The sequence below is a fragment of the Danio rerio genome, chromosome 24 (assembly GCF_052040795.2).
Source record: "Danio rerio strain M-AB ecotype USA chromosome 24, GRCz13ab, whole genome shotgun sequence".
In the NCBI taxonomy this organism is placed as follows: Eukaryota; Metazoa; Chordata; class Actinopteri; order Cypriniformes; family Danionidae; genus Danio; species Danio rerio.
The window spans coordinates 37,747,501-37,775,000 of record NC_141044.1 but is presented as its reverse complement, the minus strand read 5'-3'; the positions used below and the strand labels follow the sequence as shown (position 1 = coordinate 37,775,000).

General features: G+C 35.2%; 1 protein-coding gene and 2 long non-coding RNA genes across 3 annotated transcripts in view; 2 read left to right on the top strand and 1 right to left on the bottom strand.

Annotated features, from left to right (window-relative positions):
- agap3 (ArfGAP with GTPase domain, ankyrin repeat and PH domain 3) overlaps nt 1-27,500 on the top strand; it is a gene marked incomplete in the record, with an annotated part of 350,962 nt that overhangs the window by 72,363 nt on the left and 251,099 nt on the right.
- LOC147831130 (uncharacterized) lies at nt 20,728-23,016 on the bottom strand. The gene is made up of 3 exons (XR_015525411.2): nt 21,522-23,016; nt 21,229-21,485; nt 20,728-20,799 (listed from the first exon to the last, which is right to left on the bottom strand). It is a non-coding gene; the product is annotated as an uncharacterized LOC147831130 (long non-coding RNA).
- Nucleotides 23,208-27,400, top strand: LOC147838088 (uncharacterized). The gene is made up of 2 exons (XR_015525424.1): nt 23,208-23,291; nt 23,334-27,400. It is a non-coding gene; the product is annotated as an uncharacterized LOC147838088 (long non-coding RNA).

Below are 27,500 nucleotides of genomic sequence, written 5' to 3'. Positions count from 1 at the left end.
CCCCAGAAGTGTTTTCCTTTCTGAAATGTTCTTAAGTGTGTCAACACAGCTCTTTGCTTGTAACGGTGTAACTCTAGTCCTTTTTCATTCTAAAGGTGTTTATGAAGTACAAAAGACAAATTTCATATATGTTCATGCTGATTTTAGTCATGGAAAAATGCAATTTTAAACCTCTGGGAGTTTAAGCTCAAATTGTAATGCAGGTGAAACATTTAAACATGACTCAGAGGCAGAGCATGAATCATGTTTCATTTATGAAGTGGATTATTTATGTTAGTGGAGAACTGTCGGATGCGTGTTGTGGAGTGCCTCAGGTGTTTGTACTGGGCAGCATTCATTTGTAGATACATGGGTTTTCATAATTAACATTCTCTCCAAATAACATTCACAGGTCAGATTTAGCCTGCTATCAAAGAAAAGAAATACCAACTCTGCTTTGCATAACAAATAAGTTTTTTTTTTTTTTACCAGACTATAATGAATGCAGAAATGTTGTACTAGGACTTTTGGTTTTTGAAAGTGATTAAGGAATTTTACTTTTTTTTTTTCTTTCTTTCAATTGCATAAATCATTATTCATCTGCATGAATTAATAATTGTACAAATGTTTAAAAGTAATACTAAAGTACTGTTTAAAGTTATCTTTTTTGTTTAAATAATATTTTACATGAATTGTAATGAGGTTTTCAAGGCTTTACAATTAAAACAATTTTGGAACAAATGTGCTAGGTCAAAAAATAATATTGCAAAATTTGCATATAATAAAAGAAAATTTGTTATACTGTATAATAACTACACACTATCAATCATTTATTAAGCATAAGCAAATAGTTAATTCATTATCTGTTAAGTATTAACTGCATTAATAGACATTAGCTACAAATGCTTTATTATTGACTTGTAAGCACATATATAATGTCCTTAATAATTGTATGTTCATACTTTGTTAATGCCTATTTTTTCATTACCTACTAAACTATTGCAATATTTAAAAACTAGTTATTTAGGGGTAGTTGGTGCTATTTTAAGATCATTCAATATGCATTAGTAAATGATTAATAAGCTATTCAAATAAAAATTTATAATTTTTATTATTCAAGCATGTAATAATAGTTACTTTTGCATGTTAATAAATGCTTTAATAACTCGACTTCATCCAGTTTTGTTACCCAATCTAAAGTGAGCACGAGTTATGCTTTTATAAATGACAATTAAATTCTAAATATTATATTTTAAACAGGAAGAAAGAAGACAAATGACTTCATTCATTTCTATTCATTGGAAGATACACAAATGAAACTGTATCAAATGAAAAATAAATCTTTGCAATCTTATCTAAAATAAAATTACTGTACATTTTAAACATTGCTTGCATAACTTTAAATTGTTGTATATCAAAATATTGTTAATTATAATATATATATATATATATATATATATATATATATATATATATATATATATATATATATATATATATATATATATATATATATATATACTTTTTCTTTTTTTCCAATTTAATGTAATTCGATCTATTTCTAATTGTATTTTGACTTCTGTTATTCGGCATTGTTTAAAGTGTACAGTAATTTTATTTTTTAGATAATATTGAAAACATTTATTGTTCATTTGATACCAAGCCTTTAATTGTCATTTATAGGGAATTTATAAAGCATAAATAATCCTCACTTTAGATTAGGTCACAAAACTGGAGCAAGTTGAGTTAATAAAGCACTTGTTAACATACAAAGTAACTTATACTAAATGGCTGGATAATAAAATATATAAGGTTGGTTTAAATAGTTTTATAATCGATTACCAACTCATTCTGAATGATTCTAAAAGCCACCAACTACTCTTAAATACAATGGTTTGTAAATAATGTCATACTGAATTTAGTAATGAACAATTAATAAGTAACAAAGTATGAAAATACAAGTATTAAGCACATTATAAATGCTTAAAAGTCAAGAATACAGCATTAGTTGCTGTATTTATAAACTGCTTACTGTCTTTCAATGCAGTTAATGCTTAACGGATAATGAATTCACTATTTGCTAAAGCTTATTCAATGATGCATTGTGTGTAGTTATTATAAAACGTTACCAAAATGGTATTTTCAATTAAATATTTTCAAGTAATATTTTTGCTCAGTTATTTTTGTACACTGAAAAAAATGTTCATTGCAAATTGTTACAAACTATTTGTAAAAGCTGAATTTAATCAAACAAATTAAGTTGAACATTACTAAATTTAATTTGTTTGTTTAAATTCAGCACATATAGTTTGTTGGCAACCACTTACCTTGTAAACATTGTAAATCCAATGAATAATTTTTCTGTGTAGATTTTGTGCAATAATACACCCCACACTGCCTGAAAAAAAAAGTTTTAGCAACAACATATAATAACTTGACTTCTAAGTGATCATTTGGTATCAGAAGAGGCTTAAATGAAAGGCAAAGGCCTCTAGATTATGCTTACTTTACCAAAATAAAATACGATCATACCTTGATTTTTTTTATTTATTTAATTAGGACAGTAAGGTCTGACTTTGCTTAGACAAACGTCTTGTCACTGAACAGAAATAATGTCCAGTATAGAATATAAAGTCATGCTGCAGTGGAAACAGAATGAATATTGTGTGTGACTCCCATGAGCTTAGAGGACTGGATCCATACTAGAGCTGCTCGATTTTTGGGTAAAGTAATAACCTCGATTATTTTGGTCATAATTGTAATCACGATTATTCAAAACGATTACTGTTTAAGTTAAAATTATTAGCGCTCCTGATATATATATATATATATATATATATATATATATATATATATATATATATATATATATATATATATATATATATATATATATATATATATATATATATATATATATATATATATATATATATAAATAAATATTTCCCAATGATGTTTAACAGAGCAAGGAATTTTAACAGTATTTCCTATAATATTTTTTCTTCTGGAGAAAGGCTTATTTGTTTTATTTCGGCCAGAATAAAAGCAGGTTTAAATATTTTGAATCCCTATTTTAAGGTCAATGTTATTAGCCTGCTTAAGCAATATATATTTTTGATTGTCTGCAGAAAAAAACTACTGTTATACAATGACTTGCCTAATTACCCTAATTAAGCCTTTGAATCGCACTTTGAATCTGAATGCTTGTTTTTTTAAGATGCTTGTATTTTCTGCTCGTCTCAGTGACCAAATGCTGACCGCATGCTTCTGACTGTGCGCGCGTCATATAAGCATGTGGTCTTTCGCGCTATTTAAAGGGTCACGAAACACCAAAACACATTTTTTGAGCTTTTGACAGTCGTATATGTGTCCCACACTGCTAAAAACACTATTAGGACACATATTTCACTAAAAAGTGTAAATTGGTTGTTTTTGCGTTATTTCAAGCAAATTTGTACTTCCTGTTTGAAACGAATTTTTGAAGCTGCGTCACGGCCATGACATAATAGCGTGTATTCCACCGTGCAGACTGGGCGTCTGTGCCTGAGTGTGTCTTATTACGTCTTACAGTGTGATGCATTAATGCATGAGTAAGGCTTGGGTCAAACCAATCAGCGCGCTCTATTGTGGAACTTCATTAATATTCATTATTGTCACCGTGTTTACACCACAAAGACGCCACGTTGTGTTGGCAAAACAAGCGTGAAGTGTTGCTTTTATAGTTTGCTGCTGTTAAGTTTCGTTTTCATTTTCTCTCTGTGAGAGCTTATCTGGATCACGTGTGGATTAACAATGTACGCGACGCGCAACAACAATAACTTACGTGTCTAAGGAGGATTATTGTTTACCTGAGAGCTGTTCTCATCTGCAAACGCTGAAATCTGGATTTGCTTGTAGTATTCTCTTCATAAAGACGCAGCTCTAGTTGCTGGTGATTGTCCTGTCTCTACAGATTTGGTAAGTGAGCGACCAGTGCTCTTTGTTTATTCAGTTTGTTCGTATCGAATTAAGTTAACTATAGCACTGAGTGCAGAAATGTTAGCACCGCATTTTGTGACCGGAATAACACACGCGGCTTTCTGACGCTACCTGCCGTGTGCATCTAAGTTTCCGGGAAATGCAGAGTTTTTTTTTTCTCTCATTTGCCATGCGGTATCAAACATTGCATGAAAAATACACGCTTGCAGCAGTTCCTCGAATCAAATATCTCGTTTGTCGCGAGAGACATGAATGAATTCCCTGAATGAAAGAGCCAAACTGCAGTTAAAGTCCAACATTTAATAATTTGGCAAATAATTCGACTACAGATGTCCCTGTAGGTTAAACACCATCCCTTTCTCCTGTCTGTGTGGGTGTGTATTTTGACTCTGAAACTCGCGCGTGCACAAATAGACACTCCCACACCATCCCACTTTAGTTCCTCCGACACTCCCCCCTAAACAGAACTGGACACGCCCACTTTTCTGACTTTTTCCAAAGTAGAGGTGTGAAAACACCCTGCTGAAACGAGGGGGTTTCATGGCCCTTTAAAGCAACAAATGTGACAACTGGAAAGGGGGCGGTATATGATGCAATAATCGTTTATCTCGATATATGATTTTTCATAATCGTTAGAAGCCAAAATCGAAATCGGATTTTCGATTAATTGCACAGCCCTAATCCATAGATCTCTGCAATGACTCAAATCACTCAATAATAAAGTCACCTTTAATGGCAAACAAAGCATTTTTTCAGGACTCCTAGAATTTATCAAGATTCTTTAGATTCATCTTTAATGCCTCCTCCTTCATCTTACCCCAGATATGCTCAATAATGTTCATGTTTGGTGACTAGGCTGGCCAATCCTGGAGCACCTTCTTTGCTTTCAGGATCTTTGATGTGGAGGTTGAAGTATGACAAGGAGTGCTATCCTGCTGAAGAATTTACCCTCTCCTGTGGTTTGTATTGTAATGGGCAGCACAAATGTCTTGATACCTCAGGCTGTTGATGTTGCCATCCACTCTGCAGATCTCTCGCACGCCCCCATACTAAATGTAACCCCAAACCATGATTTTTTCTTCACCAAACTTGACTGATTTCTCTGACAATCTTGAGTTCATGCTAATTCCAGTAGGTCTTCTGCAGTATTTGTGATGATTGGGATGCAGTTCAACAGATGATTCATCAAAAAAATGCCACTTTTCCAAATGATCAACTAGAAGTCAAGTTATTATTTGTTGCTCTTCCAATTGGGATCCACAACAAGGCTTCTGTCGGGTAGTGTAGATCACAATCCATACGGGTTTTGTGACAATCTCATACATACTACGACTAACATAAGCTGAGTTGACCATATGTGTGTCATATGACAGTCATCTGATATGATATGTAATCTATAATGCATAAGCCGCAGGAGTGTCCAGTGAGTGACATGTGAAGGGTCGATGGTGTGAGGCTGAATTGATTGGCGTCTTGCTTACATTCTCGAATTTGCTGGCCAGATGTGCTCATTTCTCTGTTTCTGTGCTTCCCTTCCATCTCTCACAGCAATCAGTCGCATCCCTCTCTCCTCTATCTATACGTGACAGCCGTGTAATTATGTTGGCTTGTTTGTGTGCGCATATGTGTGTGTATGCTCCTGGAAGGAGAAGGGTGGTGCAGAGGGTGTATTCGAACCTGCCACTTCAAGCTGGCGAATCAATTACCTACTAGGTCAGAGTGTCATAACTACACACACACACATATACATGCATGTACACAAACACAGTCGTGGATGTTTACAGATGCTTGGATTAAGATATACATGCACTGTAACTATAAATGACATACATTTGCATACAATTATGTGTTTTGCGCATACAATGAAGTGGGATTACTGTACCTGAGGTGCTGACGCTGTGATCACGGGAGTGTGAGGTCTCTCGCCCCCTGCGTCACCTGCAGATTTACAGCGGAGCATGTGTGTGTGAATTGTCACGGGTGTGTGTGTGACGTTATCTTCTCCACATCAAGCTCATGTGAGCTCAACACCTGCTCAGATTGGATTGCTCTCCGTGAAAAACACACAGACACACTCGTTCTCATTGTGAAAATGAAATGACGTAAGTGTAACACTGATAGTTCATAGTTACAGTTGATTACAAGGGCTTTTGCTCAGAGCAACTTTGGTTTAGAAAACCATGGATTCACTTTCAAGGCCTGTGCACACCGGGATGATTTTCACTTGTGCTTATCTCATTGTTTACTGTTTAAAGGGTCACGAAACACCAGAACACATTTTTTGAGCTGTTGACAGTCGTATATGTGTCCCACACTGCTAAAAACACTATTAGGACACCTATATTTCACTAAAAAGTGTAAATTGGTTGTTTTTGCGTTATTTCAAGCAAATTCGTACTTCCGGTTTGAAACGAATTTTTGAAGCTGCGTCACGGTCATGACATAATAGCGTTTATTCCAGCGTGCAGACTGGACGTCTGTACCAGAGTGTGTCTTATTACGTCTTACAGTGTGTTGCATTAATGCATGAGTAAGGCTTGGTTCAAACCAATCAGCGCGCTCTATTGTGCAACTTCATTAATATTCATTTCTGTCAGAGTGTAGACGGCAAAGACGCCACGTTGTGTTGGCAAAACAAGCGTGAAGTGTTGCTTTTATAGTTTGCTGCAGTTAAGTTTCGTTTTCATTTTCTCTCTGTGAGAGCGCAGACTCACGCGTGGATTAACAGTGTACGCGACGCGTGACAACAATAACTTACGTGTCTAAGGAGGATTATTGTTTACCTGAGAGCTGTTCTCATCTGCAAATGCTGAGATCCAGATTCGCTTGTAGTCTCCTCTTAATAAAGATGCGGCTCTAGTTGCTGGTGATTGTCCTGTCTCTACAGATTTGGTAAGTGAGCGACCAGCGCTCTTTGTTTATTCAGTTCGTATTTTATTCGTATCAAACAACCGAGTGTAAACAAGTTAGCACTAACAGTTACAACCAAACTATAACCTCGTGTTGGATTTTGTGACCGGAATAACACACACGGCTTTCTGACGCTACCTGCCGTGTGCGTTTCCGGGAAATGCTGGTTTTTTTTTTCTCTCATTCGCCGTGCGGTATCAAACATTGCATGAAAAATACACGCTTAGAGCAGTTCCTCGAATCAAATATCTTGTTTGTCGCGAGTGACATGAATGAAGTCCCTGAATGAAAGATCCAAACTGCAGTTAAAGTCCACCATTTAATCATTTGGCAAATAATTCGACTACAGATGTCCATGTAAACACAGTCACATTGTCCGCTGTGGTTGTGTGTTTTGACTCTGAAATTCAGCGCGCCCAAATAGACACTCCCACACCATGCCTCTTTTGTTCCTCCGACACTCCCCCCTAAACAGAGCTGGACACGCCCACTTTTCTGACTTTTTCCAAAGTAGAGGTGTGAAAACACCCTGCTAAAACGAGGGGGTTTCATGGCCCTTTAACAGTTTCCTCTCCTCAGTGTCAGTATAGGGTGCACGTTCATGAGCGCTTCGCTCTTTAAATGGTCACGAAACACCAAAACACATTTTTTTGAGCTGTTGATAGTCGTATATGTGTCCCACACTGCTATAAACACTATTAGGACACATATATCTCACTAAAAAGGGAAAATTGGTTGTTTTAGTGTTATCTCGAGCAAATTCGTACCTCCGGTTTGAAACTAACTTTTGAAGCTGCGTCAGGGCCATGAGATCTTAGCGTGTATAGCCTGGTTTATACTTCTGCGTCAAGTGACCGGCGTAACCCACGGTTACGCCCGTAGCTGTGCATTTATACTTCCGAAACGCTAGTTGGCAAATTTTGAGAGGTGCACGTCAGTGACGCCGATGGCCACGGCGAAGGGCTATGCGTCAACGCCGTAGCATACGCCGGCGTTTGACGCGGAAGTATAAATCAGTAGGGGTGTCAAAATTAATCGTTTCTTCGGTGCACTGCGATGCAGCCGCGGACAATTCGGTATCGGTTCAGTAATAATCATAACCGGTTATTACAATACTTTAACTACTTAAAACTCATAAACTGTGCACAATTTCACTGTGTGTTTGCTGGATCAGTCTTTCACTGACATATACAACAATAGCCCCTATTTCACTGAGATCGAGAGAATGAAAGTAGCCTACTCCATTTCTCTCTCTCTCTCGCTCTGTCTCTCTCTCTCTTTCTCACATACATACACAGTGGCCCATTTGACCTGCTGGTGTGGCTTTTCTTCTCTTCTCGGCTGTTTTACAGCGTTACTTTTGCATACAGAAACGAGCGCGTGTCTGCAGAGTTTTCTCCACCGTGTATCAAACATCAGCTGTGAGATCGCCGCTGCCACCTGCCGCTTATCAGTATCACTCATCTGTGAAGAGCGCAGCGCGGAAGAGCCAATTGCAACCGTTTTTTTTTGAGGGTGTGACCAATCAAAGGGGTGTTAAGAGAACTAGACAAGGATCAGAAATTGAGCTGGATATTTATATTTGTTTATATTATTTGCTAAATGCTCGTTTTGTTTAAAGTTACAGTTTATATATCTGACTGTTTGTATTAAATGACAAAATTGTATTACAAATAGTATATAAATATATTCATACATTTTAATACAAGAAATGCTGCTGTGAAGAAAATATAAAACTGTGTATGGAAACCACCGTCAATGCACCGTGATGCACCGAAATATCAAATTGAACCGAATCTGGCATGATAGTTCGAACCGTGAGACTAGTGTAGGTTCACAGCTCTATAAATCAGCCTTATTTCAGCATGTAGACTGGACGTCTGTACCTGGGTGTACCTTGTGACGTCTCTGAGTGTGCTGCATTCATTTATGAGAAAGACTTGGTTCAAACCAATCAGCACGCTCTATTGTGTATGTTAATGTGCATTTGCACATTACGCAGCGTCAGCTGCGCGTGAGCAGCGCGTGTGTTTTCGGAGTCCATGTTAACAGATTAGAGCTTTCATACTGCACGCAGCAGCAGCGCGTCAGAGCGAGGCATGAGCGTCGCCGAAGCAGCAGTAGAGCGAAAGTTTCGGCGCTGGGTCTATTTTTGACGCGCTGCTCACGCTCAATTAAAGTGACAGTGCATTGATAATGACCAAAACGCATTGAATGACAGTAAAAAGTAGCAATTTTACCCAATAAATGCGTTAATAATGTCAAATGGTTTATTTATAGTCATTCAAATTAACTTAAAACGATTAAAAACGGCAACAAACATTTATTTAGGCCCGAACTACAAAACCAAATGTAAAACTATTTTAGTATCAGTTTTGCTTAAGTTGCACACTAGTGTTGTAGGAGAGGGGAAATAGAATATTTACGGGATTTGTACTCCATAGCGAAGTGTATTGTGGGTAGTGTAGTTCGACAGCATGCTGGATTATGTGACCCTTCCAGCTGCAACCCATCATTGGTAACATCCATACACATTTATTCACGCACATACACGACGGACAATTTAGCCTACCCAATTCACCTATAGCACATATCTTTGGTTTTGTGGGGGAAACCGGAGCACCCAGAGGAAACCCACACGAAAAATGCCAACTGATTCAGCCGGGGTTCAAACGAATGACCTTCTCTCTGTGAGGTGATTGTGCTACCCACTGCATCACAGTGCTGCCCGCATTTTATTTATATTAGCCTTAAATTCATCTACATGCTTTAGTGTCTCTAATGTTAATGTGCACATTCATCCATTCATTCATTTTCTTGTCGGCTTAGTCCCTTTATTAATCCGGGGTCGCCACAGCGGAATGAACTGCCAACTTATCCAGCACATTTTTGCGCAGCGGATGCCCTTCCAAATTAATGTGCACATTTACTATCAAATTAGCTTGCTACAATTTTATATCGCTCTCACAATGCAAACTTGATTGATAAGAATTCAACTGTTTTGACTGTTGTCTTTTCAGTTTGTTTAAATATTCCATTACGAATGATTTATTTGCCAGCGCTTCTTTCCAAAGTGCTGCCAGTTAACATGACTGATATTGCAGGTATGAATATTTAATATCTCTTCTAATGCCACGCTGAACCTTCTAGAAGCCCAGATTCTGCTGCGTCACTCAGAGCCAGGCTGCCTGTTTCAGCTCAAGATGTAAACTTTTTTTCAGAAACAGCCTTTCATCTTCCCTTCGCATGCTTTGAAATGTCTGGGGCCGATTTTTCTATTCAGCTCAGGTAGCAAAGATGCCTCTTCTTCACCCATCAAAGCATTGTAGTGGTTAAAAGTTATTAGGAGCAATTTTAGCCGGCGGTCATGTGTCGTAAGCATCGCCTTTAATCCAGTTTTCCTTTTCACTTTTGACTTCTGCCCATCATTTCACATAGTTTGCCATTTCGGCTGGAGCTGCTCTAATTTTCAACTTTCATCCCTTTTTCAATGTCTGCAGATTGAGCCATTTCAGCTTGTTAGTTTTCAGCGTGGATTAATGGCGTTATCTACTTTACCAGGAGCAGGAACACATTTGTCTTCTCTCTGTAAAGCAGCTCATGCTCTTTTTACTACGGTTGTAAGTTGTTATGTAAGACCAAAGTGTGTAAAATAACTTTTGACCTGCATATATTACCTCAGAAGCCAATCATGTTAGCATATATTACCTCAGCAGCCAATCATGTTAGCATATGTTAGCATATATTATCATAGCAGCCAATCATGTTAGCATATGTTACCTCAGCAGCCAGTCATGCAAGATATGTTAGCATATATTATCATAGCAGCCAATCATGTTAGCATATGTTACCTCAGCAGCCAATCATGCAAGATATGTTAGCATATATTACCATAGCAGCCAATCATGTTAGCATATGTTACCTCAGCAGCCAATCATTCAAGTCACATTAGCATACGTTACCTCAGCAGCCAATCATGATAGTCACATTAGCATATATTATCTCCGAAACCAATCATGTTAGCATATATTACCTCAGCAGCCAATCATGCAAGTCACGTTAGCATACGTTACCTCAGCAGCCAATCATGATTGTCACATTAGCGTATATTATCTCCCAAACCAATCATGTTAGCATAAAACACCTCAGCAGCCAATCAAACTAGTCAGGATAGCATATATTACCACAGCAGCCAGTCATGCAAGTCATGTTAGCTAATATACTCAGAAACTAATCACGTTAGGATATGTCCCCTCAGCAGCCAATCATGCAAGTCAGGTTAGCATATGTTACCTCAGAAGCCAATCATGCTAGTCACATTAGCATATATTATCTCAGAAACCAATCATGTTAGCATATAACACCTCAACAGCCAATCAAACTAGTCAGGATAGCATATATTACCATAGCAGCCAATCATGCAAGTCACGTTAGCATATGTTACCTCAGCAGCCAATCATGCTAGTCACATTAGCATATATTATCTCAGAAACCAATCATGTTAGCATATAACACCTCAGCAGCCAATCAAACTAGTCAGGATAGCATATATTACCACAGCAGCCAGTCATGCAAGTCATGCTAGCAAATATTCTCAGAAACTTATCACGTTAGCATACGTCCCCTCAGCAGCCAATTATGCAAGTCACGTTAGCATATGTTACCTTAGTAGCCAGTTATGCAAGTCACATTAACTTATATTATCTCAGCAGCCAATCATACTAGTCACGTTAGCATATATTACCTCAGCAGCAACCCATATTAACATATTACCTCAGCAACCAATCATGCAAGTCACATTAACATATATTACCTCAGCAGCCAATCATACTAGTCACGTTAGCATATATTACCTCAGCAGAAACACATATTAACATATTACCTCAGCAGCCAATCATGCAAGCCATATTAGCATATATTACCTCAGCAGCAAGTTATGCTGCTGGTCATGTTAGCATGTATTAGCATACAAGCAGAAGAGCATATATCAAACTGTCTGTTACTTTAGAGTTCTGCCTCAGGGGTGTGTTTGTGTGTGTTCTTGTCTTATTTTTTCCTGCCTCAGCTTTTTTCCCCCCTGAGTAATTCACATTCTGTCTTTCACAGTGATAGAAAGTACTGTGGTATTACCTCAGCTTTTGGAAAGGCTGCCATAATAATATCATGGTTTTTATGCAGAATTTACATTTTAATATTATTATTATTTGATTATTTGATTGTTTGGTTATTAACTTTAATAATAATATTGTGATATTATTATTTATTATTATTGTTATTATTAATACTGTCACTACTACTACTACTACTACTAATAATAATAATAATAACTCATTACTGTATAAATATCATCCTGCAGTAGATTTTATTTTATCCCCACACAAATCGTGTTGGTTGAGATTATCTTGAACATTTTATATATCAAATAATATATTACTATAATAGAGATATATTATCTGTCCAGCCTACAGCATCATATAGCGTTTAATTAATTTAAATATTTTATTTTTTTCCCCACAAATTCTGTTTATGGAGGTTTTAGGTTAATTAAAACCCTTAACTTTTAATCCTGCTAGTATTTTATGGACTGTATAAATTTATATATTACCATAAGAGAAATTGGATGTTTATTTAATTTAATTTAACTATTATTTTTTATTTATTATATTGTATTAAATTTTTTATTTATACTTTATTTTATTTTATTTGTTTTAATTTTTATTGTAATAGCTTCACAAGTCATCATAATACACACCATTTACAACCCATTTTGCTTACATAATCTGTCTTATACATCTATGAAACAGGATATTTAACAAGGGCAACAATATTTTGTCTACTGGTTGAATATAACTTAATTCACAAATATTATGCACTTAAAAATTGAGTGAGATTTGAATTTAGGGTTTTCTGACTTCATGATTAAACATTTATTTAGCTGTTGCTCAACATATTGATTGGTTGTTGAGTCTCTGTAAGCTGGAGTTGACTGTATCTCTGGCAGAAGGAAGCTGTTGCCTGTGGTTTCTCTTGGCAGGCCTGAGTTGTGTAGCATGGCTTGGCTGGAGCATCTCTTGAAGGTCCGCCAGACCTTGGAGCTGATGTAACTCTTTCCACGCTAGTTACATTCCACATTTGTGCACCCATGATTTGCTCTTGAGAGCACAATGAAAAAGTATGGAGCCAGATACATTTAGAAAATATAATTCATACATCCACAACACAATTCACATTTACAAATTTCAATTTGTAAATTCAAAACACGATTAAAAATACACAAATCCAGTTCGTAAATTCAAAGCAAGATTCAAAAACACACAAATCCAGTTCATAAATTTAAAACATGACTCAAAAATACTCATATCCAATTTGTAAATTTAAAACACGCTTCAAAAATACACAAATCCAATTCGTAAATTCAAAACACTGTAGGGTCCACTGGTGGATGAAGGTTCACTGCATGTTCGTTCTTTCCACTGCACAATGTTAATTTACTTTAAACTTAACTCATATCTGATTCCAATTTTAGTATGAGGTGGTTTAGATTATGAATATATTTATCCTCGTTTTATCCAACTCCAATTATAAAACATTGATAAAGTTATTTTGTTTCCTTTAATTTTATTTTAGATTATGATTGAATATTCTCTTCGATTTTTTATTTATTTATTCATTTATTTTTTATTTATTTATTTTTATTTATTTATTATTTTATGTATTATTCTCATTTATTCAGATTCCTGTAGCATCCTGACTCTTGTACCGGCCGAGTACACAATCTCTTAAACACAAGCTTGTCAGTCTTGGTCATTAAACAGAGGCGATTAACCGCTATCCTAAAAAGGCAGAACCCTACTTACTCAATTTAGGAGATTTTATGTGGTCCCCATAGATCTGTTATTTACTGAATCAAGACAAACTATTTTAGTATATTGTAAAAGTTGTATAAAGCCCTAACTTACCCACATTTAGATTGGTCTCAACAATATTTTGTTGTTCTAAATAGAAAACCCATCATTAGCCTTTTACAGTAAGTATACTTGAATTAATGACAAATATGTTAGTCTGATCTCTAACAACATCGTATAGCGTGCCACACTGCTCCGTCTAATGTGTTTTAGTCCGTTACTAACCTGTACAGGGGCTTGTAGTGCTATGGACTTAACGTAATCTACTAGAGATAATAACATAAACTCTGTTTGAATAATTCAAAACATAATTGATTAGTCAGGTAAATGTGTATTATGCCAATTCATAAACGATCAATACAAAACATCAAATTTTCAAAGATAAATCCAAGGTTAAAAGATGCATACCTGACTTCAAAAATATACATGGGCTTATCTGGGTAAGCAGAATCCCGCAGAACATTTTTCAAACCTTCTCTTAAGTAATCCAAGAATCCCCTCAAGGAAAGGGGTGTGTGAATAACAAAAGGCATTTGCATTTAGTGCTGCCTGTGAGAAAGGCACACCATTCACAGTGGTGCAAAAGATACCTGAAGTTATATATTTATTGCTTTGATTATGTCTATTTCTGAGGGAATAAGAACATTGTACCAGTCGCACTGCAACATTTCAAATGACATCAAACATGATAGATAACGTCACTTGGGTTGATATAGAACATTCAGACTTTGAAATGACCATACTGTGTAAGTTGGGGTGGTTGAACAAAGGGATTTCAAATGTAAATGGAGGAGGAGCTGGTTCTTTCCCGTATTCCCGCCTGCTGGGTTGTAGAGTTTATTTTCTCTGTTTTCGGCTCATGTTTGAATTGACAAAGACATTCAAATATTTGGAATATCTCAAATCTTACAACACAATTCAAAAACACTTTTTTTGAAAACACAGTTTGTGAATTCAAAACACAATTCAAAAATACACAAATCCAATTCGTAAGTTCAAAACATGATTCAAAACTGCACAAATCCAGTTCGTAAGTTTAAAACCTGATTCAAAAACACACAAATCCAATTCATAAATTCAAAACACGATTCAAAAATAAACAAATCAAATTCATGAATTCAAAACATGATTCGAAAATAAACAAATCCAATTCATAAATTCAAAACACGATTCGAAAATAAACAAATCCAATTCGTAAATTCAAAATACCATTAAAGAATTACACAAATCCAGTTCATTTGGCAAAATTATTTATAATTATTACTTTTGAATTTGCAAATTGTGTGTTGTATTCATCAATTTACAAATTGGATTTTGTAAATGGCAATTGTGGTGTGTATTTTGTAAATGTATTATTTTCGAGACTGGTCTGGCTCCATAAAAAAGAGTGTACACGTGTAAATAGCCTACATGTTAGTATTTCTAGGAAAGAAAGAAAAAACAGCCTTGAAGAGCCTATGGAATTGAAAGTGTTGACATGGTATGTGAAGACTCAGAATTCAGTTAAAGGAAATAGGTACTTTTATTGAGCAAGCTTGCTTTCATTTAATGAAAAAGTAAAGCATTCTTTCAAGCTTTCCATTCATTAAAGTATCCTGTAGAAAAACGTTTCTCGTTTAAAAAAAATATTAATCAGAATAACAGTTTTTAATTATTTTACTTTATTTTCCCCCATATATTAAGTCAGTGGTTCTCAAACTTTTTTCACCAAGTACCACCTGAGAAAAAAATTGTCTCTCCAAGTACCACCTTACAACGCTATTTTTTAACCAGTATTAAAAAATAGCGTCATAGGCCTAATTAAGCAGCTACAGGTGTGCACAGTTTAAAAACGATGCAGATTAATTCCAATTATTAAGAATATGTATTATTATCATTCACTTTAAACATTTGAAATAGTCTGAACATTAACTGTGCTTGCAGATTAAAAAAAAAAAGTTTTTGTTAAAATGGGCTTTTAAAAGTTCATTAAAAAATGGCGTTGTTCTTAAAAAATAAAAAGAAAACTGCTGTACTTAAATCTAAAGTATTCATTGTAGCCTATTCATCAAAAGCTGGAGATGTTGCTTTTACCTTATAAATATAAGCTATATATCACATTCCTACACTTTCAGATATATCTTGAAATATATGTTAAATGTACATATGACAGGGTTCATACAGGCACAGCCTAATGAAAATCAATTCCAGCACCTATTTTTTTTTTTCAAGACTGACATGTATTGAAGACCTGAAAAGTATTCTCAGCAACCCATAAAACATTGCATAGGAATAGATACAAATAAAAAAACATATATAATAAATAATAATATAATAAATATAATAATAATAATAAATAATATTTATTAATCATATATTAATAATATAATAAACCTGCACTAAATGCTTGTGAAATTTTTTTTGTACTCAAGTAAAAATACTATTACACTGCTAAAATAACACACATTTTAGTAAATAATATTAATATTAGGTAAAAGTACAAAGTACTCTTTTAAAAAGTACTAGTTGGTTACTTTTGAAAAGAAAAATCAGATTTTCATTATGAAATCACTTTTTTTACGTGGAAACCTGATTGAATGGTTTAATTGCTTAAATCCCAAAGCTACATGTATAGGAAATTGCACTAACAAAGAAAGTATGGTCGATTTTTCCTTTCATGACAATTAATCTTTTTCAATTGCACTGGTAAAACTACCAAATAATCTTTAAGGCCTTAGAGACACTTTTTGCCCATTTTTTTAAACGATATTTACAAGCTTTGAAAGGTTTAATTGAAGTATATGGTAAAAAGATTTAATTTAGCCTTTTATTTACATATTTTACACTATTTTTCTTTACAATATGGCAAATTTGTTTCTTAAAAAGCTGTACATCACATGTAGATTTTATTTTACATTTAACCTAATCTAAAATAGAAACTTTAAAAAAAAATACAAGTACACTGTCAGTAAAAAAAAAAAATTAATAAAACAAATGACTTAATTTTACTTGAGGTATTTGAAATGACAACACTACATTTATCAAATCAGTGCTTTAAAATCTTTATTGTTAATTTTGATAAATAAACAATAAGTAACAACGAATTGCTTTGACCTGTAATGCTTTAAGACAGATCAGAATACAGCTTAATGTATAAATCACACAAATACCTAATCCAGAAACATTTCCAGCATAATTCTTTTGTCGTAAAGAAAAAAAATAAAAAATACACCTTTGCTAAAAGTAGTGTCACTTCACAACACAGCCAAATAAGAAGACCATTAGCATTGTCATCGATCATGTATCAATCTATTTCTAAATACTTAATAACTTTGAATACTTTTGACTAAATTTAGTCAAGGAACAAAGATAAATAATGTCTACTTTAATAGTGGAAAGATCGCGATTGTATTCAATCTGAGCACACAGGCGATCATCAGAGCACTTGCAGTTCATTTGAAAAAAAAAAAGCCTATTTAAGAGCTTGCATATCTGTTTTAGCGATTTGCGTACATGAATGCGCTCTCGTGTTAAAATAAAGCACTCGCCGCATTTGTAGAAATGAGTTATTGCGCAATACCTCCATTCCCGCGCCGCCATTCAGACTGTATAGAGGAGTGACAGGTCAGAGGCGAGAGACTGGCTGTCGGAGAGCGAAACGTGTTTGTAGATCATCAAAAAGGCAGGAAATATGTCCGCGGTTTAATTACTCTGCTTGACATCTCTGTAGTGAAAACATCCGAGAAGCATTAATCCAACAAAACATTTGTTTTTAAGTTGTTTTTTTCTGTCTCTGCAACACAGAAAGCATTTGTCCCGCCCTTACGTTTCACGCAACTAGACAAGGTCGACTGTGATTGGCCACTTTTCATGTCAGTCAAATCACGCTTCAGAATCAATTCTTAAACTTCGGGAAATGATTTATAACAGCTTATGACTCAATGCACTAAAATAAACATTCTAAGCACAGCGTTGTGATCGTACGCTTCACAAAACAGCCAATGCTGATCACATCGATGTTATATTACGCATTAAAGGATTAAAAGTGTTAATTGTTTCTTTCATTATTCAGCGATTCCTCCGCGTACCACTAGGAGGAAGCCCGCGTACCACTAGTGGTACGCGTACCACAGTTTGAGAACCACTGTATTAAGTTATTGTGAACCCTTAACTTTTAATCCTGCTAAAATGCTATGTAGCATATGAGTTTATATATTATTATGAGAGATTACGTCTATTAAATTACATTTTTATTAATTTAATTTTTATTCAAATTCTTGTATATTTTAATTGATTTTATTTTAAATTAATTTAAATATCTTTTTTAATTTTATTTTTTAAGTTTTTCTTTTCTTTTATTTCTTTGTCAGCCATTTTGTGGCATCTTTAAATTTTTTTTGATTAATTTAGTTTTTAATTCAATTTAATGTATATTTTAATTGGTTTTATTTTATTTTACATTTATTTAAATGTAATTTAATTAAATTTTGATTTTGATTTTATTTGAAATGTTTTTTTATTTTATTACTTATCAGCTATTTAGTGCCATCTATTTTTTGTTAATTTAATTACATATATTTTTAATTGTATTAAGTTTTTAATTCAATTTATTGTTCGTTTTATTTTATTTTAAATTAATTTAAATCTAATTAGTTTTCGTTTTAATTTCATTTTAAATGTGTTTTTTAAATTTTTATTTAGTTTTTTGTCAGCCATTTTGTGCCATCAATTTATTTATTTTTTATTTAATTTAATTTTGTTTTTTAATTCATTAATTGTATATTTTAATTGATTTTTATTTTATTTTAAATTTAAATGTAATTTAATTTAATTTTTAATTTCAAGTTTATTTTAAATGGTTTTATTTATTTTTATTTTTTCTTCCTCTTCTTCTTCTTTTTTTTAACATTGATCAAAATAGAAATTGCAGTTTAAGCACCAGACCATTATATTAGATTGATTTCCGAAAGATTATGTAACACTGAGACTCAATTAATAAGGATTCTGAGAATTCACAGCAATACATGACAACACATTGTAACACTATTTCTGTTTTCACAGCATTTTTGCTGTTTTTATTTTTAATAAGACTTTGAATGTTGGCACTAGTGCATTACAAATATAACTTTATGGTTAAAATAAATGGCAAAACAATAAAAAAAGCATTAAAACATCATTCTCACAAGTAGCAAAAACAACGGGTCATTTAAACTCTCTAATTGCCGAAACGTCCCTCCAGGAAGAAACTGAACTGTTTTCTTGCCGCTTTGCTGCTCGTAGCTTGCTATCGGCACCAACGGCTACCAGCTTCAGCGCTAACTGTGCACATTTATTTCAGTCATATTCATCCCAAATGCCCTTCTCTGTTGCCTTTTCATACAGCTTTCACACGCTAGGAGCCAAAGCTTCATGAATGTGACCCGAGCGATCCGTGACGTGGGTTTGCACACATTCTGCTCAGGCAGCCGGCGTTCAGATCCCTTACCTGTTCCTGAGGAACCTGTTCCTGTTGGATCGAGGCAGCCGGATGCAGAGAAGGGGGCTTGCATTGCTTACCCTCCAAAAAATCCTCTTCACACACTCCTCTGCCATCTGAGAGGATGCCAATCGCTGAATTTAGACGCGTGAACCGGGAGCCGTGCCAGTTCAAGGGGATACACACTCGTAGCTGGGCTTGTCAGTGTGGAGGGTCAAACTAATTGAGAGAGAGAGAGAGAGAATGAGAATGTCTGTTTTGGACATTCAGAATGTTTTACAGCTTAAAAGTGTTTTGGGTGCAAAATTAAAAAGGAAAAATTTCTAATTTAGTCAGCATGAGGCCATCTAAGAGATTTTTGGGCATATTTTAAGGACAGTAGAATGACATGAAATAAAGTGAGAGAGAGAGAGGGACTGGATCAGAAAAGGTCCATAAGGTGGGAATTGAACTCTGGACACCTGGAGTGATGTTGGCTTGTATGTCAATGCATTAACCACTGGGATTGCACAATATTGATATCGTGGCCACTTAAAAATACAGTGAATAATTATTTATTTAAACTTTTTAGTTTTTTTTGAGTATTTAAGCTTTTTTATAATATTCACATTGTATTTGTAGTGGTGTTCATAACAGCACCAAATGTGTTGTTATCTTAGTAGTTCAATCATTACCATTTTCACAGCCAAGATGATTTGAATTACTCAGATCAGCCTGTGTTATTAGTTTCACTGATTGTTTTCTTGAAATAACTTACCTTGGCTCTTCCATACAGATGCATACATATGTCTTAAAAAGCAGCCAATATTTTAATTCTCAATATTTTAATAATTAAATCGCAAGGCAGATGATAACATGTTTTTTTTACGATAACCTTACGATAAAGTTGCATCATGTTTGTTAATATATTTATTAAAATAATAACTTTAATAACAATGCTTGTACAGCATTTATTATTTATTTCAGGATTTACTTTTACATTATTAAATTTCAAATTCATGCTTGTTAATTTAGGAATAAAGTAAGAGGTTGTTATTGCAGAATAAATGCTGACAGTTTTATTAACTTGACACGAAGCTCTGTTGTGTAAGAATGAAGGGCTTTCTTCTGAGAAAACAACCATCCTGAATGGCTTTATCCTGCTTATTACAGGGCTACTTGAAAACTTGAAAATTAGACACAAAACATTATTCTGAGCAATAATATTTTATTAAGAGTAAATCAACGCAAAGCTGACGAAAACGATATAGTATACACGAACCTGTGTGATATTAAGTCACACAATGGCGCCAAACAGTGAAAAACTCAAAGCTGATAGAAACTAAAACAGCTGATGGAGTATACACTAACCTGCGCATTATTCAGACAGAAAATTGCGCCAAACAGTCGAAACCGCAAAGCTGACCTAAATGAAAATAGCTGATGGAATATACACTAACCTGCACATTATTCACAAGATTGCACTAAACAGTCAAAAACGCAAAGCTGACAGAAAATAAAACAGCTGATGAAGTATACACCATCATGCGCATTGTCACAAGATGGCGCCAAACAGTCAAAAACGCAAAGCTGACAGAAATTAAAACAGCTGATGGAGTATACACTAACCTGCACATTTAGTCACAAGATGGCGCCAAACAGTCAAAAACGGAAGGCTGACAGAAACAAAACCAGCTGATGAAGTATACACTAACCTGCACATTATTCAGTTACAAGATGACGCCAAACAGTCAGAACCGCAAAGTTGACAGAAATTAAAACAGCTGGTGTGGTATACCTTAACCTGCACATTATTTAGTCACAAGATGGTGCCAAACAATCAAAAATGCAAAGCTGACTTAAACGAAAACATCTGATGGAGTATACACTAACATGCGCATTCAGTCACAAGATGGTGCAAATGGTAAAAAACAAAGTTGACAGAAATGAAAACAGCTAATGGAGTATACACTAACCTGCACATTCAGTCACAAGAGGACGTCAAACAGTCTAAAACACAAAGCTGACTTAAAGGAAAACAGCTGATGGAGTATACACTAACCCGCACATTACTCAGACAGAAGATGGCGCCAAACAGTCAAAACCGCAAAGCTGACCTAAACGAAAACAGCTGATGGAGTATACACTAACATTCGCATTATTAACTTACAAGATGGCGCCAAACAGTCAACAACAGCCAAAAAACTTGGCTTGAAAAGCTAGAATATTCATATAAATGCATTCTGTACATTAATATGTGGATTTGAACACATTCACTGACATTTAAGGTGATTTGAAGTTCCCGGATGAACCTGCATTATTTTAATGGTTGTTAACTCGCTACAGTATACCTTTACATGTCACAACTGACCAATTAGAGTGTTCCTCACAACCCTGCAATAACATTAGTTAATGTATTGTGATTTGACACAAACTAACAATGAACTTCCATTATTATTGGTGCATCAATACTGTAATAAATGTTTTGTTTGTGTTAATAAATACATAAACTAATTCAACCTTATTGTAAAGCATTAACATTTTTAATAATTCCTTCAATTTTAGGTTGGAAACTCAGTTTTATTGTGTCGAAAATGAACATTTGTTTGTGGCTAAAATAACAAAATCAGTGGTGTGAACAGGCTTGTGTTTGTGTTTTGTTTGTTTGTGGTTCGCTGGTTAAGCTGGCACATTTCCATGGTCTCATGCGCTCTGTGAGGTGTTGTGGCAGATTTAATGGGGACGTGCCATGTACCTGCAGCCTTGCTGTCTAATGAGCGTCACAAAGCCCAAAACATCCCTGTGTTTGTGTGCACACTTTTTTAACATGTACGTGTGCTTGTAAAAACGGTGCAGATGCAGATTTAGTGGTGTGAAGAGAGATTATAATGTCAGTCGTACTCACATGCGCGTCTGTGTGTTTGTCTGAAAATACCTGGAGGTGAGGTTTCAAACCTCCTGGAGCGTAGAGGGAACGTTATCTTCAAGTGTTTGTGCGCATTGGATCAGATCAAATCCTGGGTCCCGCTGTTTTGATCATCATCAGATGCTCAGGCGTCACGAAAACACTCGTAACTCTATTTCATCGACACACTCGCATGTTGAGTCTCATGATGGACAGTAATCTGTGTATTGAGCCTGTTTGAAAGATGTATTATTAGGATTCACATTGTGAGGGGCTTGCTGCGATTCTGAGTAGCTTGTATTTGTTTTTCTCTTTTTGTATTACGTGGGTGAGTGTAAAGTACTCGTGGGAGCTGACAAACATACGCTCAAATGCTTAAAGGAACAGTTCATCTTATGGAGCCAGATCAGTCTCAAAAACAATACATTTACACAAAATGGTTCATACATCCACAACACAATTCACGCTTACAAAATTCAGTTGGTAAGTTCAACAAACAGAGTTCATAAACACACAAACCCAAGTCAAAAGTTCAAACACGGTTCAAAAATACAAATTCAATTTGTAAATTCAAAACACACATATCAATAAAATGCACAAATCCAGTTCATCAATTCAAAAGATGATAAAAAAAAAAATGCAAAATTCCAAACACGATTCAACAATACACAAATTTAGTTCGTAAATTCAAAACACAATTAAAAAAATACAAAAATCCAGTTCGGAAATTCCAAACAATGTTCAAAAATACGCAAAAATACACAAATAACGTTAGTAAATTCAAAAAAGATAAAAAAATACACAAATCTAATTCGTAAATTCAAAAAATGATGCATATTTACACAAATCCAGTTCGTAAATTCAAAACACTAAGACTACACAAACCCAGTTTGTGAGTTCAAAACTCCATTATAAAAAAAAAATACTCAAATCCAGATTGTAAATTCAAAACATGATTAAAAATAAGCAAATCCAGTTCGTCAATTCAAAACATGAATCAAAAATACACAAATCTAGTTCGTAAATTCAAAATAGGATTAAAAATACACAAAAACACAGTTCGTAATTTCAAAACGATTAAAAATACACAAATCCAGTTCATAATTTCAAAATGCCATTAAAAAATACACAAATCCAGTTCGTAAATTCTAAACATGATGAAAAATACACAAATCCAGTTCATAATTTCAAAATGCCATTAAAAAATACACAAATCCAGTTCGTAAATTCTAAACATGATGAAAAATACACAAATCCAGTTCGTAAATTCTAAACATGATGAAAAATACACAAATCGAGTTTGTAAATTCAAAACACGATTAAAAATACACAAACCCAGTTTGTAATTTCAAAACGCCATTAAAAAATACACAAATCGAGTTTGTAAATTCAAAACACGAATAAAAATACTCAAATCCTGTTCGTAAATTCAAATTTAATGAATAGAAATTGCTTGAAATATACCTGCAATTCTGGAATATTTTTGATATTGTATCATTATAGAGAGAGCATTAAATATTAATAATTGGATGTTATGTTTATTTTGAACATCATTTATAATTGATTTTTTTCAGTCTTTTTTTTTTTTTGCTGTTTAATTCACAGCAGTACATTTGCATAAAGATTCTCAATTAATCGGATTTCCTTTGGGTGGATTGATGTGAAATCTGTTCATTTTTCAGATATCCCTTCCATATGCCATTCCTAATTAATTTCCAAAGTTGATCAAAAGGTTATTTCAACATTTTTCATTCATTGGATGTGTTGTCCGTTAACTGAATTCTCATTCAGCCTATTTTCTGAGAGCATTTCTCTTTAGTGGACATTTTGGAGCCGTAAATGCTCCACCTACACACTGTTTGGAGGTGTTTGTGCTACAGGAGGCACTTTTGAGATGCGGTTTCACCTTTCTTTCTCTCTCTCTCTGGCTGCATGAATGAGTCTGTGGGCGTTTCTCCCTGTTGTGCATGGAGCATTGCTGTTGGAATGGGACAAGAACCAAATTAACAGACGGGAGAGTATAGCCCTCATACGAGCATGCCTGATAAGTTGGTGTGTGTGTGTTTCTTTCTGTTGCTTTTGTGTACTAGCTTGAATACTATGCCGTCTGTTTTATGTAACCAGCATGCGGCTTGAATGAACGACAGGGTTCCTTTTTTTCCTTGCCATTGTGCTTAAAACAAGACTATTTAAATGTATTTTTAGAGTGTGCAAGTATACAAAGTTTACTTGACGTTTTATATAAAATATACAAAAGTGTGTAGTATTTTCTATTTTAAAATGCTTTCGGTTGGTAATTGCGGACTTAATTTGGGAGATGACTGAGTTGCAACTATATATACACGGACCGTTTGATATACATAAAGGCATAGCAACCATTTAGTAACACCATTTCAGCATCCAAAGTGCTAATCACCACAAAAAAACCTAGAAAATGTCTAAAAATGCCATAGCAACCCAATAAAGCTCAAGCAACAGCCTAGCAATGTCATGGTAATTATCAAGAACAAATTTGCAGCAGTCTATCCACTCATTAGAGACCATATGAAGTAGCATGATGCTCCAAAACAACCTACCTAACGTAAATCAACAGCATAGCAATGATGATTGAGTTGCAACTATGGATGTACCGATATGGATTTATTGGCCGATATCGATAACCGATATCTCTTAAGATTTTGAGTCTGATAACCGATATATTAGCCAATAAATATAAAGATTTCAAAATGTTATATTTTTACAGTGAACAACTGATTTCATTTCAAAAACTTCATAAAAGTTTGAACCGAATAGCATACTCAAAGTAAAAAACAAACAAACAAACAAAAAATATTCAAAACTGCAAGGTGATTATATAGACAGGCTGTACTGTACAATTTTGTAATCTATTGGCTTAAAGATATCGGCCTAATTTCGATATTGCACTGATAACAATAACATTAAAAATAATAATTATCGGCCGATACTGTTATGGCCGCTAATATTTTGTGCATTTCTAGTTGCAACCATGAGACAGAGAGATCGTTTTATATACATAGAGGCATAGCAACCATTTAGTAATACCATCTAAGCATACAAGGTGTTAGTAACCACAAAAAGCCTAGAAAATGTCTAACAACGCCGTTGCAACCCAATCAAGTCTAAGCAACAGCATAGAAATGGCATGGAAACCATCTAGAACAAATGAAAGTACAAAAAAAGTACCATGATGCCATAAAACACCCTACCAAAAGTAAATGAACAGCAAATCAACCAGATGATTGAGTTACAACCAGGGATGCATCGATGCGGCTTTTTTGACATCGATAACCGATATCTCTCAAGATTTGGAAGCTGATAACCGATATATTAGCCAATAAATATAAATATTTCAAAATAGTGTGATCTTATCAACCGAATAGCCTATTTTAAAAAAATCACTTTACAATAGATGCAGATCCGCGTCATGGGCAGGGCTTCTGTCTGTCCAATGACTCTAGCTTCATTAATAAATGGCTAACATGGATTTTATTGAAAGATTAGCTTTGCTTTATGTGCTTTAGGAAGGCTGAAAAACAGCGTAGATTCGTTTGGAGCCGTGTCTGAGTCCACTAGATCCTGATTTCAGAGATGCCCCCAGCTCTGTGTGTTCATCAACTCCTCCAGAAACTATAACTGGATGGAGGCTTTCAGCGATGCTTCCGACTGAACCCAGCCCAATTTGATGAACGGTTTCTACAAGAGGATTTCCCCTCGGGACACCAACAACATAACAACATAATCAAGTCCTTACAAGAGCAAGAAATTCCGCTGAAGTTCAGATTTTTCAACTTTAGCAATTTGCGTGCTACGGGTTATGCACAAAATGCTCAAACCGCGCCGATTTATTCGCACAAATAGTTTCATTTGCGCTACCTCATTCATGAGTATCGCGCCACAGGATGTCTATTCACATCTTTGCTCTGATTTAAAATGTAAATCACTTGCGCTTGTCTGGGTTGAATGCAGCAGATGAATCATATAATGCCACACCAACAGCATATCAGCAACCAGCAGAAACACCTTTAGCAATTTTCTAGTTACCAGCTAGTATCACCTTACAACCTACCAACAGCTTAGAAACCATCAACAACACATTAGTAACAGTCTAGCAACACCCTAAAGACCATGCAAAATCATATAAGGCCTAAGAATACCCAAGAAACACTCTTGCAGCAGCCTAGCATCAACTAAAGGCTGATTTTTGCTTCTATCTCAATCGCATATGTATGGTCCGGCACAGCCTCTTAGCCCGCATAGCCCTAGCAGTGGCTGTCGCCACCTCTCAAAAAATGTAACTACACGTTCCAAAGACGCATAGCACAAGCTCTGTGATTGGTCGGTTTGGTATCGTTGATGAGTGTGGGTGGGGCTGAGAGCCTGATGAAGCGAGTGTTTACAAGTGTCAAGTCCCGTGAACGAGCTCCAGATGGAGACTTTTGTTTTGTGTTTACCTTATGATTAAAGTTGTTGCACGTCTGCCGGTTCCCGCCTCAAAATGAGCGAGTCTTAGCTACTTGTACATTAAGGTAGCATTCAGAAAAAGCAAAACACCCAGGAAAAATCTCGACGCAGAGCAACATAAAAAACCCTACTGCCAGCTAGCGTTTCAGAGATGGTATTGCAAAGCAACACAAACAGCACACAGAAGTATAAATGGATGACTTCGAGCAAGGCATGCGCCGGGGGTCACGCCGATCACTCGAAGCAGAAGTATAAACCAGGCTTTAGAATGCACTTGGTCTGCCTACCAACAGCATAGCAACACCCTAGCGACACAAGTCTACCTGGAATTATCCTCAAATATCTTGGACGTCTTGCAATATATCAAATGTCTTGCAATGACGACCCAAAGATCAAAGCAAACTCACTACACCTTAGCCACCGCCTAGCAACCACTCAAATCTAATGACTACTATTTATAATCGAGTTTTGCTCTCAGTGACAGTAGTGGCGCATAAATTACACACTTGAGCTTTATGGAGATGAGTATGTTATGGGGAAATAGCCAGTTATTGTCTAGATAGATGATGGCGTTCAGCATATCATTTTGCCTTGGTGCTTCTTTTATAAGATTTCTGTTTTCGTAAGTCAGCAGTGATGCCGTGTAGATGGAAATGAATCGCAGGTCTTGGTTGTTAGGTTGGCAAAAGAGAAAACGAATCGATGGCTTTCTAATCTTGTCACATCTGAAGTCATTTCAGCATCTCGCTCCTGAGGAGAGAAGATGTGTGGAGCGAACGAACGCTCGTCCCTCGGAAAGAAAAAGAGGAAAAGAAATTAGGCAAATAAATAAATAAACTAAGCCGCGTCCCCCTCCCACTTTCAACAGACAGGAGCACGTTGCGTTTCCAAGGCAACAGTCTGC